The 15,716-nt window shown below is 36.9% G+C and overlaps 1 protein-coding gene across 2 annotated transcripts in view; it reads left to right on the top strand.

Moving 5' to 3' along the window:
* The window catches only part of LOC126716832 (exonuclease DPD1, chloroplastic/mitochondrial), a 75,806-nt gene that overhangs the window by 24,554 nt on the left and 35,536 nt on the right, over positions 1–15,716 (top strand). The window lies entirely within an intron of this gene.

Here is a 15,716-nt window from a genome sequence, read left to right as displayed (position 1 = left end):
TTGAATTTTTATCTCTAAATAAAGATGCCTCTCTTTAATCTTTATTTATGCTTACCAAATGGATCTATGAACAAATGAAAAATACAAGTTTAATTAATGATATCTTGCTTCTATCTATTTTGTTAATGTAAAAAATAACATATTAGAGATAGATAAAAGTTTCAAATTAAATCGATTTTATAAATTTGGGACTTTACGTATCAAAAATCATATAACCTAAATTGAAATATAATAGAAGCTCTGTGTTGTTTTATATAATTCCCCCACCCCTCCCCAATAAAGTAAAAAATGAGAAGGGAGATATTTGAATTAGACTATCTAAGTGTTTTTTTTTTTTTTTTTTTTTTTAAACTTTTCACTCCTTCATAGTCCATACACTATTGGAACTTGAATTACCATGGCTATTGTTACCAAACTTGCCCTCCGATAGACCATCATTAAGGAATTTAGATTGTACTCATTTCAATTATCAAAGTTGTGAGTGCCTAATATTGTTGTTTATTTATCACTATCCTTCTATCAGGATTGGGTAAATAAATAATATATATATATATATATATATATAAATTAGTTGAAACCGTTATTATGATACTTTTTTTTTTACACCTAATTTTATTTGAGTACTACCTATTTATTTTGAAATACCACTAATAAGTTATTGGGTTTTCCCAAATATTTTTTGTTTTATTATTATGTTAATCACAAATATTTCATATCTCATTATCTAAACCCCTTTACATCTCTCTTGTGTGTGTGTATTTGTTTCTAAAAAAAAAAAAAAAAAATTGGGTTATGATATAAATTATCACAAAAATCCCAAAAACTCATATTTTATCCAATTTTATTATCATTATTTAGCTAAGCCCAAAACCGGCCCTATGAACCCAATACACACATCCTATTCTATTTAAAGCCCAGAAATACTTATTGTAGGGGTGACAAACCAGGGAGCTCATATCAATGTATATGTTGGGCTAGGGGCCCAATTCAAAGAAGAACTCCTCCTCGGCCAAGCAAGGCCGAGGACAAAGGGGACGGTTTGTCATTAAGAGTGACACTCCAGACCATTCCATGGAAGATGATAAGTATTAAGAAGGAAAAGGACAAAGGGAGGCCTGAAAATATCTAAAAGAAAGCTGCTACTATTACATTAAGTGCTCTGCAACTGACTGAACCCTACTTTTTAGCCTTTACAACCACTCCCAATGACTTTGGGAAGGGGCTGATGGGACAATTTACAACCACTCCCAATGACTTTGGGAAGGGGCTGATGGGACAAGTATCATCACTATCAACCTAAATCTACACGTGGACGGTGGAAATGGGAGGAAGATAGTATAAAAGAGGGGGAAGGACTGGTATAAGGGGGGGTGAGGGGGGGAGGAAGAATGAGTCACCTCGGATAACATCCGAGGACGTCTCTTCCTAGTAAATCTATGTCATCTTTCTTCCTTTATCACCCAGACCTGTTGGTTGTTCGTATGATCCGCTAAGGTCTAAGTTCCCAACCCATTCTCTACAAATTTATTGTATTGGGCTCATTAAACCAAGACTCCATACAATTCGAGCTTGGGCTCCAAAATAGAGACCTAACAATTGGCGCCGTCTGTGGGAACCTCGTTCTAAGCGAGTTGAACGCTTAACCTACCGAGGCAATATAGGGATATATCGACCATTGGTGGAGTGGACCATTTTGGCTGTGATGCATGTCATGCAGAAGATTGCTCCGTACGGAACTATATTGAGGGCTTTTAGTATCAAATATATTTCTCATGCCCATGTCATGGGGGAGGTTCTCACGGACTAGATGGCCAATATTGCTAAACCTTCGCTAGTCGAAATGACAGAGGCACAACACGTAGATGAAAAATTAGTTGGAATGGTCTCGCTGCATGGAATCCTTTGCCCAGAACGGCGCATGTTGATAGCACTACAAATCAAAAGATGATCCGAAGTGGTGCTAACTATGACATCTCTAAAGTGCTTAAATAGAAAAGTTCTGGATGGCCCCCCAGACCATAGGCTTAGGGGAAATTAACTACTTTTCAAGTGCTTAAATAGAACCTAAGTCCTAAATGGCCCCTCGGACCACGGGCTTAAGGGAAATTAACTACTTCTAAAGTGCTTAAACAAAACCTAAGTCCTGGATGGCCCCTTGGACCATAAGCTTAGGGGAAATTAACTACTTCTCAAGTGCTTAAACAGAACCTAAGTCCTGGATAGCCCCTCGAACCACAGGCTTAGAGGAATTAACACTATAACATCATCATAAATGTTGAACAGAACCTTAGTACACAATGGCCCCCTCGGATCACTTACTTTAAATTCCACATTCTTTGATGGTTGCACTGTTCGCAGTATAGAGCACACGATTATTTTCCTGATTAGTCCTACATAGTTAACTTATTTAAAGTTAGCAGTCAAGTGCCACTGTCAGTTTTGATAAAGTCAGGGTGACAACTTTTCATTACCATCAACAGCACCAATTCTAAGCCCTGTTTGAAGGAAAAATACCAACACACCCATTCATGAGATGATTATTACAAAAAAGGAAAGACTCATAAAGTAAAAATACAGTTCTCTTTTTATTAAATAAACGGAAAGTACATCATATACAAAATGGCTTAGGCGAGCCTGTTTCAAAAGCTAACTAAAAAAAAAAAAAAAAGCTCATAGGAATGGTAGGTTCACAATCTTGTTCTAGCAACAATCGAGCCAGTATGGGTGGTACCGGCGATGAGAAGGAAGAAGTAACGGAGATGCTAGATCTACAATCTTGTTCTAGCAGCAATCGACCTAGTATGAATGGTACCGGCGATGAGAAAGAAGAGGAAGCATGGATGGTATCGGCAATGAGAAAGAAGAAAAGGTGGGAACGCTTAATGGACCCTTCTTCTCCTAGTTACAGGATGTTCTGCTATCAAGGCTGAGAAATGGGTGGGACTCAAACTTTGTCACACCAAAAATCTGATGCGATCTACACCTACTTTGGGTCTTGACTAAATGAGGAGGGATTTCTTTCTTGCTTGGTTGAGAGGAAGGAACGTCTTTGGCCTCTGCTTCCCTTGCCTTAACTGCGCTATCCTGAATCTTGGCAACATCCTTGATTTTCGAGGAGGGCTTGTTTTCCTTGCCCTCACCTTTATCCTTAGCCACCTCATTCCCTAGACCTTGATTACCATCATGGTGGGGTCCCTGGGAATGCCTAAGGGAATAAGAACTTGAGGTTCCCACAGAAGTCAAGGATTTGTGAATGAGGTAGAATGGTTCCCCCAAAGGTATCTTATATAAAAGGCGAAATTTGGTGGAAATTAATTTGCCCAAGTTTCAAAAGAGAGTTATGAGTGAAATGAATCCCGCTTAGTTTCCAAAAAAGTCTTTAACCGTTGGATCTGCGTCACTTCGTGAAGACCTTAATGAAGGCGCGCCTCATGTATTGAAACATCAAGAATGTGACTTGGGTAAACTAAAAAATATCTTGCAGTCAGAAATGGTGTAAAAAGGGGCGTGAAGGGGCTTTTATTATATCGAGATCCTCCTTTTCTCCCAGGGAGAAGAAAAGAAGAATCCTGAAGGGCTAATGTGGAGGTGACAAATTAGGGAGCCCGTATCAATGTATATGTTGGGCCAGGGGGCCCAACCCAAAGAAGAATTCCTCTTTGGCTAGGCAAGGCCGAGGATAAAGGGGATGGTCTGTCATTAAGAGCGACACTCCGGACCATTCCAAGGAAGAGGATAAGTATTAAGAAGAAAAAGGACAAAGAAAGGCCTGAAAATATCTAAGAGAAAGCTGCTACTATTACATTAAGTGCTCTGCAACTGACTGAACCCTACTTTTCAGCCTTTACAACCACTCCCAACAACTTTAGGAAGGGGCTGATAGGACAAGTATCATCACTATCAACCTAAATCTACACGTGGACGATGGAAATGGGAGGAAGATAGTATAAAAGAGGGGGGAAGGACTGGTATAAGGGGGGGTGAAGGGGAGAGGAAGAATGAGTCACCTCAGATAACATCTAAGGACGTCTCCTCCTAGTAAATCTATGTCATCTTTCTTCTTTTATCACCCAGACTTGTTGGTTGTTCATCTGATCCGCTAAGGTCCAAGTTTCCAATCAATTCTCTACAAATTCATTGTATTGGGCTCATTAACTCCATAAAATTTGGGCTTAGGCTCCAAAATAGAGACCCTAGACTTATGCTTGGCAATATTGGAAAAGTCCATGATTCAAGTCCATGGCAAAATAATTTTATCAATGGAATTCAAATCCATAATCAAAGTCCATGGTTTAAACCCATGATAATTTATTTATTCAAAACCCAATTCACATTGACAATATCAAAGCCCAATTCTCATTGGCAACATCAAAACCCAATTTTTATTGACAACATCAAAACCCAATTCTCATTGACAATATCAAAACCCAGTTCTCGCTAGCAATATTTAAAAGCCCAATTTTCATTGGCAAAATTAAAGCCCAATTTTCATTGGCAACATCAAAGCCCAATTTCATTGGTAATATCAAAGCCCAGTTCTTGCTTGCAATATTTAAAACCCAATTCTCATTGGCAATATCAAAGTTCAATTCTCATTAGCAATATCAAAAACTCAACTTACGTTAGCACTATTAAAAGTCCAAACTAACTACTTGGCACTATTTTATCAAAAGTTCAAGGTTATTAATACTTGGCAAAATACTATATTATAATTATTTCACTTAAAAGTCCAATTATGAACTATACATTAAATTCTTAAACCTATTACTATAATATTACAAGCTCATGGAATTTATGAATTATTTACTCTCAAAACCTATGGCAATTATCTTATAAAAGCCTATGGAAAGTTATGATTATTTATCTTAGACCCATGACATTTATTTATTTCATATCATATTATAAACTCATGTTCACTATCTATCTCACATCACAACATTCATAATATTTATTTCCAAAACTCATGGTAATTATTCATTCTACATGCCTGTAGGGGTAAAGGCCCAAAATCATATATTGGGCTTTGGGCTTCACCCGAGACAATTAACAAGTCCGAAGAGAGGCAAATGGTTGTTAAGGGATCCCCAGTTAAAGTCTCATAAGCAGGGAATACATGGAAGGTGATCCAAGGAGGAATACCTCCTCGAATGCGATGAATGTAGCTCAAATGTGTACTTCAGCAATTAAAAGGCCCCTCCAAAAGACTCTAGCGATAGGAATATGCCTCATAAACATACGGGGAAGAGGGAAACATAAAATATATAAGGAAAAGCTGCAGCCACCACATTAAATGCATTGCAGCTACTTTCCTGGCCACATTTATGTGGAGAAGACCTTTAAATAGTGTTGCCTTGGATATCATAACTCACAGAAGGCTGAAGGGGGGTGTCTAATGGGATGAGCACTCAAGTAGGGACTCAAATGATCAACAAGTGTAGGATCAAGATGACCCGAAATGGGCTATATAATGTGAGAGACCTTCCATGAGATGAGGATCAGAAAAAGAAGAGAGAAAACACTGTAGCAATCTAAATTGTCTTAATATCCAACTGTGATCAATATATACAATATTAACCTCCTCGGACTAAAAGTCCATTGACATCATTATCTCTTATTTGTGCTTAATTGACATTTAATTCAACACTTGCCGTTGTACAACTCATTAGGTCTTAGTTCTTCGACCCATTCTCTACAAATTCATTGTATTAGGCCCCTTGGACCAAGACCCCATACACTTTGGGCTTGGGCCTCAAATTGTGACCCTACAATTGACGCCGTCTATGGGAAGAACTTGTGCCTCAGCGAGTGCAATGGCTAAACATGGTGAGATTAGGTCCGCACCAAGCAAGTCCACACCAAACAAAGCCTACAGATTCTCAACGACAGGACAACTTTCTTAACCTTGAACAGGACCTAATGACTAGAATGAGATTAAGAATCTAATGACTAGAATTAAGATGCATATTTCCAATGTGAAAATTACCCTTTTACCCTCTATGTGAGGTTAAATGCCGGTTGCAAAATAAGGTGTCAACAGAATGCCTTCATTGGCAGAGCTTGAAAAGCGAATGTCAATGTATGAAAGAGACACCTAACTTTGTAATCAGTATTTAACCGTGGTTAATGTATGATGCATGTAGATAAAAATGCAGACAGTCATGTTCAGGATCAAAATGTGGATCGAATCTCGAGGGAGATTGCCTGCGTACCTCTTAGTGGGAGGATTAGGTTTAAATGTAGTTCATGCATGTAGCCTTTTTTTTCTTTTTGGGGCAAAAAAATGAGTACAAGACATGCTTACTAGTGGTCTGATGGATTTGAAGTTTTGGACGTGCTTCCTAGAGGTCCGTGGATTTGAAATTTGGATGTGCTTCCTAGAGGTCCAATGGATTCAAAATTTGGACATGCTTCCTAGAGGTCTAATGGATTTGAAATTTGGACGTGCTTCCCAGAGGTCTGATGGTTTGATTTTGGACGTGCTTCCTAGAGGTCCATTGAAATTGAATTTGTACATGCTTCCCAGAAGTCCATTGAAATTGAATTTTGGACGTGCTTCCCAAAGGTCCGATAGTTTGAAGTTTTGGACATGCTTCCCAGAGGTCCATGGATTTGAAATTTGGACGTGCTTCCCAAAGGTTCGATGGTTTGATTTTGGACGTGCTTCGCAGAGATCCGATGGATTTTAAATTTGGACAGGCTTCCCAGAGGTCCAATGGATTTGAAATTTGGACGTGCTTCCTAGAGGTCCGATGGTTTGATTTTGGACGTGCTTCCCAGAGGTCTATTGAAATTGAATTTGGACGTGCTTCCCAGAGGTCCGATGGTTTAAAGTTTTAGACATGCTTCCCAGAGGTTCATGGATTTGAAATTTGGATGTGCTTCCTAGAGGTCCAATGGTTTGATTTTAGATGTGCTTACCAGAGGTCTGATGGATTTTAAATTTGGGCGTGCTTCCCAGAGGTCCGATGGATTTGAATTTGGACGTGCTTCTCAGAGGTCTGATGGATTTGAATTTGGACATGCTTCCTAGAGGTTCGATGGATTGAAGTTTGGACGTGCTTCCTAAAGGTCCGATAGATTGGAATCTTGGACGTGCTTCCTAGAGGTCCAAGGATTGAATTTTGGACATGCTTCCTAGAGTTCTGATGGTTTGAAATTTGGACGTGCTTCCTAGATGTCCGATGGATTGGAATCTTGGATGTGCTTCCCAGAGGTCCAAGGATTGAATTTTGGACGTGCTTCCCAAAGGTTCGATAGATTTGAATTTAGACATGCTTCCCAGAGGTCCGATGGATTGAAGTTTGGATGTGCTTCCCAGAAGTTCGATGGATTGGAATCTTGGACGTGCTTCCTAGAGGTCCAAGGATTGAATTTTGGACATGCTTCCCAGAGGTCTGATGGTTTGAAATTTGGACGTGCTTCCCACAGGTCCAAGGATTTGAATTTTGGACGTGCTTCCCAGAGGTCCGATGGATTGGAATCTTGGATGTGCTTCCCAGAGGTCCGATGGAATTGGATTTTGGACGTGCTTCCCAGAGATTCGATGGTTTGAAGCTTGGACATGCTTCCCAGAGATCCAAGGATTTGAATTTTGGACGTGCTTCCCAGAGGTCCGATGCAATTGGATTTTGGACATGCTTCCCAGAGGTCCAATGGATTTGAAATTTGGACGTGTTTCCCAGAGGTCCATTGAAACTGAATTTTGGATGTACTTTCCAGAGGTCCATTGAATTGAATTTTGGACGCGCTTCCCAAAGGTCCGATGGAATTGGAGGGCATTATTTATACCGATGTGTGTAGGCCTTTTACCCTAGTACCTCCAAAATAAATATTTCCAGTTAGTAACAGAATTATTCATTGAAAATTTGACATACCTGGCCAAGGCCCCTAGTTTGGGACATATCTCATGCTTCAATAAATGCTGAGGGTGGAAATTGACTTGATCTTGCACCACTGGAGAATATGGAAGAAGATCATAGCTTTCTGTTCCTGAATAAGAATTTAATGAAGATTTTTTTTTTAATTTTTTTTTTTTTATGGTAACCTAAGAAGTACAAGTCCAATGCCCTTAGTCCAAAGGCTTTTTGAAAAATTTCCTTCTTCTTTTTTATTTTTATTTTTTATTTTGAAAGATTTTGAAAGAATTTATTTATTTATTTTTTTGAAATATGAACATTTGTTCATTATCAAAAGGTGAAGAAGATGAAGATGTAGTAAAAGTGATGAAGATTTATTCATGATGATTTTTTTTTTTTTTTTTTGAAAAACCTATCCTCTGAATGAGAATAACTTTGGCTGGAAGTTGATGCGGATTGCTGGATAAGTCCTTGCTCAATTCCTACAAAAAGATAATTTCAATTAGCAATGGATTTATTCATCGAAATGAATTGGAAATACTTACCCAATGCCCCTAGTTTGGGGCATATTCCATGCTTAGATTGAAGTTGAATTCATTTGATGTTGTGACCATGAAAGAAGATTATGGTCCGCCATCCTTGGTTCCTACAAAAAAGCTTTCTTTCTCTAGCTTGTTAGAAACCAATTATTGTGAAAACTTGCACACAATATAAATAGGCTAACGCACCAAGTCTAAACATGCTTAATGCAAACAAATGGGCTTAACCTAACATGCACCCAAACAATTTTGTCACATTGTTTTGACTTTGTTCTCCAAGGTTGTTTGGTTGAATGGGACCAAGCCTCTGCAAGGCTGCCTACGTACCTCTGTCATAGAGGATCAGGTCAAGACGTAGTTCAAGAGAACTGGATTTTGAAAAAGAATGATTTTTTTTTTTAATGAACAATAGGTGATCCTCTGTACAATCATTTTAGCAAATCAAAGTATTTAAGAATCAAACAAATCTCTTTGATTAGGAAGGATCAAGATCATTAAACTCATGTACTCAAATTTGCTTCATCCTTTTGAACATTGTCAGATTAAGTCTCCAAAGGCAATCAAGAAATGAAATGTGATAATATTTATGAATCACATTGTTAGGTGCAAACAAGGAGAGTGCTCCAAGTTTGGAAGTTCTTTTGAGTCATTTTGAGGATTTGAGATTTTGAGAAATTTTTTCTCGGACATGTCATCCTATGGGGTTTGACAATTTTAAGCATTTTTCCTTTTTAATTCAAGAGAAAATATTATTAGAGTTTAAGATGCGCCTACAATTAGCAAGACTTCAAGGAGGTCTTATTCATGGGTTGTAATGTAGGTCGGATTTGGGTTATGAAATGAAAGATATAAAAGGCTCAAAATTCCCTATAATGTTTCCCCCAAGTATGTATTACTCAAAAATCAAGTATTGGAGGAATTTTCCCATTTCTTCTTTGTCATCTACTCACTTGTATCAACAATTGTTTTTATGCTCATTCCTCTTGAATCATACCTCTAGACTTTCATCTTGTAAAACTATTCTCTTTTTAGGTTGCATCCTCAAGTTTCCAACTTGGTAGGATCTTCCAATTTTTTTTCTTTTCTTCTTCTTCTTTTCTTTGGCCCTAACTTTTGCCTAGACCGCCCTTTTGGGTTTTCAGCCCAGCGGGGCTTTTTTTTTTTTTTGCCCTAGCTTTTGCCTAGACTGCCCTTTTGGGTTTTCAGCCTAGCGGTCTTCTTTTGCTTTTTTGGGTCTTTAATCTCTTGATTGAATGAACTTTTGGGGACCTTTTTCCCTCCTTGTATTTCTCAGCTTAAAGATTTTCAGTCATTTTGATGCCCTCTCTAGACTTCTTTCTTGCCTCAATGCACTTGCACCTTTCTGTGCTTGATGAATCTTTTCCTTTTTTTGATGAACTTTCTTTTGGATGAACCTTGTATTCCTCTTGGAATGATGAATTTTAGGTTCTTCAAACTCAATGCACATTTTGTTTTCTCTCATATTGATGGAATTTCATTTCTATTTCCATGATTGAGTGAAAGCTCATTTTTCTTCGATGATCTCTTATCTTTAGCTTAATGAATTCTATACTTGTCTTTCATGTTTTCCAGGAGAGCTTTATCAATCAGCTTCAAAGCTACAAGGTCGACTCCTCCTTAACATGAGATTTAAGCATGCACACTTTGAATTTTCCCACCCTTGGTTTAGATTTTAGTGGGTTTATGCAAAAAAGAGGCTTAGTATTTAAAGGCTCAAATGGGCTAGCAATGGATGATGAACATTCTAGGTAATGGGAAATAATTTGATTTAACCAAAGATGGTCTTCTATCATTAATAATGCTTGCTTATAGGCACAATGATTCAAGCTCTTTTAATAAATTCATCTTAAAAGAAAAAGTATGATTGCTCTAATGATGTGAAACAAAAGACTTTTGAAAATTGGATCAAGGGCATGGATTCTTGGGATTTTTTTTTGATGGATGGATTCTTTTTTATTGCCTTTTAAGACCATTTCTTCTTATATTCTAAGTCTAGTAGCAAAAGTCTTTACATGGATCAAATGAAATTAATCATTCCTTGGTACAAGTTGATTGCTCAATCCTTTAAATATCAAGATTTAGAAAATGTTTTGTCCAAGGGATCCTCATGTACCATTTTGAAAAGAAGACTTTAAAGAATCTTGAAATCTTTGAAAGAAAAAAAAATGGGCCTTTTTGAAAAAGTCACTAGGAAGTCCAATTCCCATAGTTCAAAGAATTTTTTTTTTTTTTTTTAAATGACTCAAGGGCCCAATGTCCCTAGTCCAAAGACTATTTGAAAATTTTTCTCTTTTTTTGGGAAAGATTTGGGAATCTTAATTTTTTTTTTTTTTTTGGATTTAAAAAAAAAAAATATATATATATATATACATGAACAAAGTACATCAAATCCCACATGGATTTTAGAATTTAAAGAAACATAGAAACATGGAATAAACAAACAAACTTTAAGCTTAACCATGATGTTGCAAACCAAATGTGGAGTGAGGCAATGTTGGGCCACTTGCTTCTTCTTGGTCCATTTAAATGCTTGAGACTTGTTATGCTTGAACCTTGATTATGATAAAATGGCTTGGGCTTGCACTTGGAAGGCTTGAACCTTGATTATGATCTTGGGTATTTGCTTGAAATGGCTTGGGCTTACACTTGGAAGACATGCATCTTATGAGCTTTTGGCCTTTGATGTTGATCATGTGTATACACCTTTAATGGGCTCAAGTGTTGGGCTTAGACTCATTCAAGAAACAAATTGGGCTTCCATTTCAAGTAGAGTTCAATCATAAGTTTTAGGGTTTGAGTTCATTCACAACATATAAGGTTCAAACAGTTATGATGGGCTCAAGCATTGGACTTGAGTCATCATGGTTCAAACAATGGCCACACATACATAATGCAATGCAATTTACTTGGACCGACCTAAAGGTAGTTTCTATTGGTCATTACAACATGGGTAGAAGGTAGATTAAAGGTCCCCATAAGCTAGGACGTCATACCTCCCAACTTGTGACGCCAGGAGCGCCGCGTTGGTTCGAATGGTACAGTTTTTCCTTATGAACCACCATGGCATAACCATGATGATCCTTGTCGCGGTGGATGGTAGGTTCACCGCTAGGTATGTGAGTCTCAGGAAGACCACAATCCACGGCTAATACTACCGGACTTCTGGGCCAGCACACAAATAAAATAAATTTCATTCAAGTAAATGATACATGACATGCAAAATAATGACATATTAGACATATTATATACAAAAAAGTAATAAACAAACAATGAAATGGTTGGTCACCATAATCTAATTGAAGCTTAGCCCTCAATATTCCCAGCGGAATCGCCACTATGAGAGACCGCACCCCTGGCCCCCTTTTATAGGATGTTGGGCTAAACTCACGTGAATGGGTGGAGTCGTGTTATTGCATCTCAAAATGGAAGTTTGACTAGTTATATTTTTCCCTTTAAATTAAGGGTTTTACAATGGAGTCGCCACTTATTAATTATTGGAAAAATAAGAAAACCATAATTGAAAAATTCCTCATTTTATTAATTTGAAATTGAATTTACATTGATCATAGGAAAATTACATGGTTTTGGTCCTAGATACAATCTAAGATAAATTACATAACTTTATTTCCTAGTTACAATCTAAAAATTGAAAATTATAAGGATAAACATTGGTCTCAAACCTTGATCTAAGTTCGGAAGTTATGTTACAAGATGGGAAGGTGTTAGGCACCCACCTTGCTGGTGAAACCGGTCTTCTAGACTACAGTGGCCAACATTCATATCACATCATCCAATATGTTATCAAGCAATTTGAATGTTAAACTTAAAGTGTGTGTATGTGATAAACCCTAATTTAATTTATTAAGCATTTCATTTGAATGGAAAACTAAATTCTAGTGAATGTGTGTGGATGGTGAAAACTTAGATTCAAGGATTTGAAAGAATTATTAAACAAACATATTTTTCATATTTTTTATGTGGATTTAAGATTAATTCTAGTGATATGTATGAACATGTGATGAACAACCAAGAACATGTGAAGAACACATAAGAACAATTAAGAACATTCAAACATATTCGAGGGAATTACCATGCTTTAATCTTAAATTCTCATCATGGTAACATAAACAAACAGTTAGGGAAGGGGATTATATCTTTATGCAAGATCCATATAGTGGAGGAGGAGACTCTTGGTAGGGCTCCTAAAGGTGGAGGAAAAGAAAAGTTAGGAGAGGAAGAGTGAGTCTCACTCAATACCTTGAGTTTCAGGAAGACCAAGATATGACAAGACTACTCAACTTTACTAGAACTCAAGAGAGGGGAAGAGAGGAGGTTTTTTGTGTGCTCTAAAATGAAGGAAAGGGGGGTTTATATAGTAGTAGTGGAGGAAATATGAATGGAATGTCATTTAATGAGGGTTGACAAAGAATCATGAACCTAGACCTCATTTTAGCCTTTGGGGAAATCTGGTGTATTAAATGTGGAGATTGATGAGAGTGAGGAGCAAGCAAAGTTCGGTTTTCCTGTAGCTGCTGTAACAGCCTGTAGAACCAACTTCAAAAAATCATATCTGACTCAATTCTAATCGGAATTGTCTCATTCTTGTGCTCAAATTGAAGCCCCAGATGTCTAGTTTCTGGAAAAATTAACGTCATTCACAGATTCAAAATATTATGAGAAATATTGATGAAATTGTAGCAAAGGTCATTTGTTAGAAAATGGTTTCAGTACAGTTAACATTAATAGATCCCAAATTAGCTCCCAGTTAACATTAAATGGCTCCAGTCACTCCCATTTCAGACTTAATTAGTTCCAAATTTACTCTAATTAAAAGATAATTTCACAAATTACTCATTGAATAATTAATGTTTAACTATCTAGTTAATTAGATGTGTGCAATCCTACCATAAAATGTAGTCCTAACCAATCAAATTATGACACATCATCGATCTCAAATTGATTATACTTATAACCAATTGAAATCAATTGTTCTTAATCACATATAGTTGGACTCAATTTGTGATAGTGCATCTTAGCCATTAAAACTTGATTTGATGAAAACTTGATTTGATGATAACTTTCAATCTAATGGTCCGATTAGGGCTCATGACCAGTCAATTTGATTGTTACAACATCAAGATCATTTTGGTGAAATGAGATTAAGAATCTAATGACCAGAATCAAGATGCATATTTCCAAAGTAAAAATTACCCTTTTAGCCTCTATGTGAAGTTAAATGTGGGTTGCAAAATAGGGTGTCAACATACCTCTCCCTTGTGTGTGTGTGTATTTGTTTCTCAAAAAAAAAAAAATTTGGGTCATGATATAAACTATCACAAAAATCCCAAAAACTCATTTTATTCAATTTTATTATCATTATTTAGCTAAGTCCAAAACCGACCCTATGAACCCAATACACACATCATATTCTATTTGAAGCTCAGGAATACTTATGCATGGCAATATTGGAAAAGTTCATGATTCAAGTCCATGGCAAAACAATTTTATCAATAGAATTCAAATCCATAATCAAAGTCCATGATCAAAGTCCATGATTTAAATCCATGGCAAAACCATTTTATCAATGGAATTCAAATCCATAATCAAAGCCATGGTTTAAACTCATGACAATTTATTTATTCAAAACCCAATTCACATTGGCAATATCAAAGCCCAATTCTCATTGGCAACATCAAAACTCAATTTTCATTAGCAACATCAAAACCCAATTCTCATTAACAATATCAAAACCCAGTTCTCGCTGGCAATATTTAAAACCCAATTTTCATTGGCAACATCAAAGCCCAATTTTCATTGGCAATATCAAAACCCAGTTTTTGCTGGCAATATTTAAAACCCAATTCTCATTGGCAATATCAAATTCCAATTCTCATTGGCAATATCAAAAGTCCAACTTACATTAGCACTATTAAAAACCCAAGTTAACTACTTGGCACTATTTTATCAAAAGCCCAAGGTTATTAATACTTGGCAAAATACTATATTATAATTATTTCACTTAAAAGTCCAATTATGAACAATACTTTAAATTCTTAAACCTATTACTATAATATTACAAGCTCATGGAATTTATGAATTATCTATTCTCAAAACCTATGGCAATCATCTTATAAAAGCTTATGGAAAGTTATAATTATTTATCTTAGACCCATGACATTTATTTATTTCATATCATATTATAAACTCATGTTCACTATTTATTTTACATCACAACATTCATAATATTTATTTCCAAAACTCATGGTAATTATTCATCCTACATGCCTGTAGGGGTAAAGACCTAAGATCATATATTGGGTTTTGGGTTCACTCGGGACAATTAACAAGTTCGAGGAGAGGCAAATGGTTGTTAAGGGATCCCCAGTTAAAGTCTCATAAGTAGGGAATACATGGAAGGTGATCTGAGGAGGAATACCTCCTTGGATGCGATGAATGTAGCTCAAATGTGTACTCTAGCAATTAGAGGACCTCTCCAAAAGACTCTAGCGATAGGAATGTGCCTCATAAACATACAGGAAAGAAGGAAACACAAAATATCTAAGGAAAAACTGCAGCCACCGCATTAAATGCATTGCAGCTACTTTCCTGGCCGCATTTATGTGGAGAGACCTCTGAATAGTGTTGTCTTGACTACCACAACTCATAGAAGGCCGAAGAGGGGTGTCTGATGGGACGGACACTCAAGTAGGGACTCAGATGATCAACAAGTGTAGGATAAAAATGGCCCGAAAGGGGCTATATAATGTGAGAGACCCTCCATGAGATGAGGATCGAAAAAAGAAGAGAGAGAACATTGTAGCAATCTAAATTGTCTTAATATCCAATTGTGATCAACATATATAATATTGGCCTCCTCAGACTGAAAGTCCATTGACATCAATATTTTTTATTTGTGCTTGATTGACATTTAATTTAGCACTTGCCATTGTACAACTCATTAGGCCTTAGTTCTTCGACTCATTCTCTACAAATTCATTATATTGGGCTCCTTGGACCAAGACCCCATACACTTTGGGCTTGGGTCTCAAATTATGACCCTATAATTGACGCCATTTGTGGAAAGAACTTGTGCCTCAACGAGTGCAACGGCTAAACATGGTGGGATCAAGTCCGCACCAAGTAGGTCCACACCAAACAGAGCCTGCAGGTTCTCAATGGTAGGACAACTTTCTTAACCTTGAATGGGAAAGAGACCAGGACAAACATCGAGAGGGTAGTATACGTACTACCCATACAAGCAAAAGCCATTCTAGGGTGAGAAGTCATGTATCCCAAAAGT

This window comes from Quercus robur, chromosome 3 (assembly GCF_932294415.1).
Source record: "Quercus robur chromosome 3, dhQueRobu3.1, whole genome shotgun sequence".
Classification (NCBI taxonomy): Eukaryota; Viridiplantae; Streptophyta; class Magnoliopsida; order Fagales; family Fagaceae; genus Quercus; species Quercus robur.
Note: the sequence above shows the minus strand (reverse complement) of the source record. Positions and strands in the feature narration are given on the sequence as shown.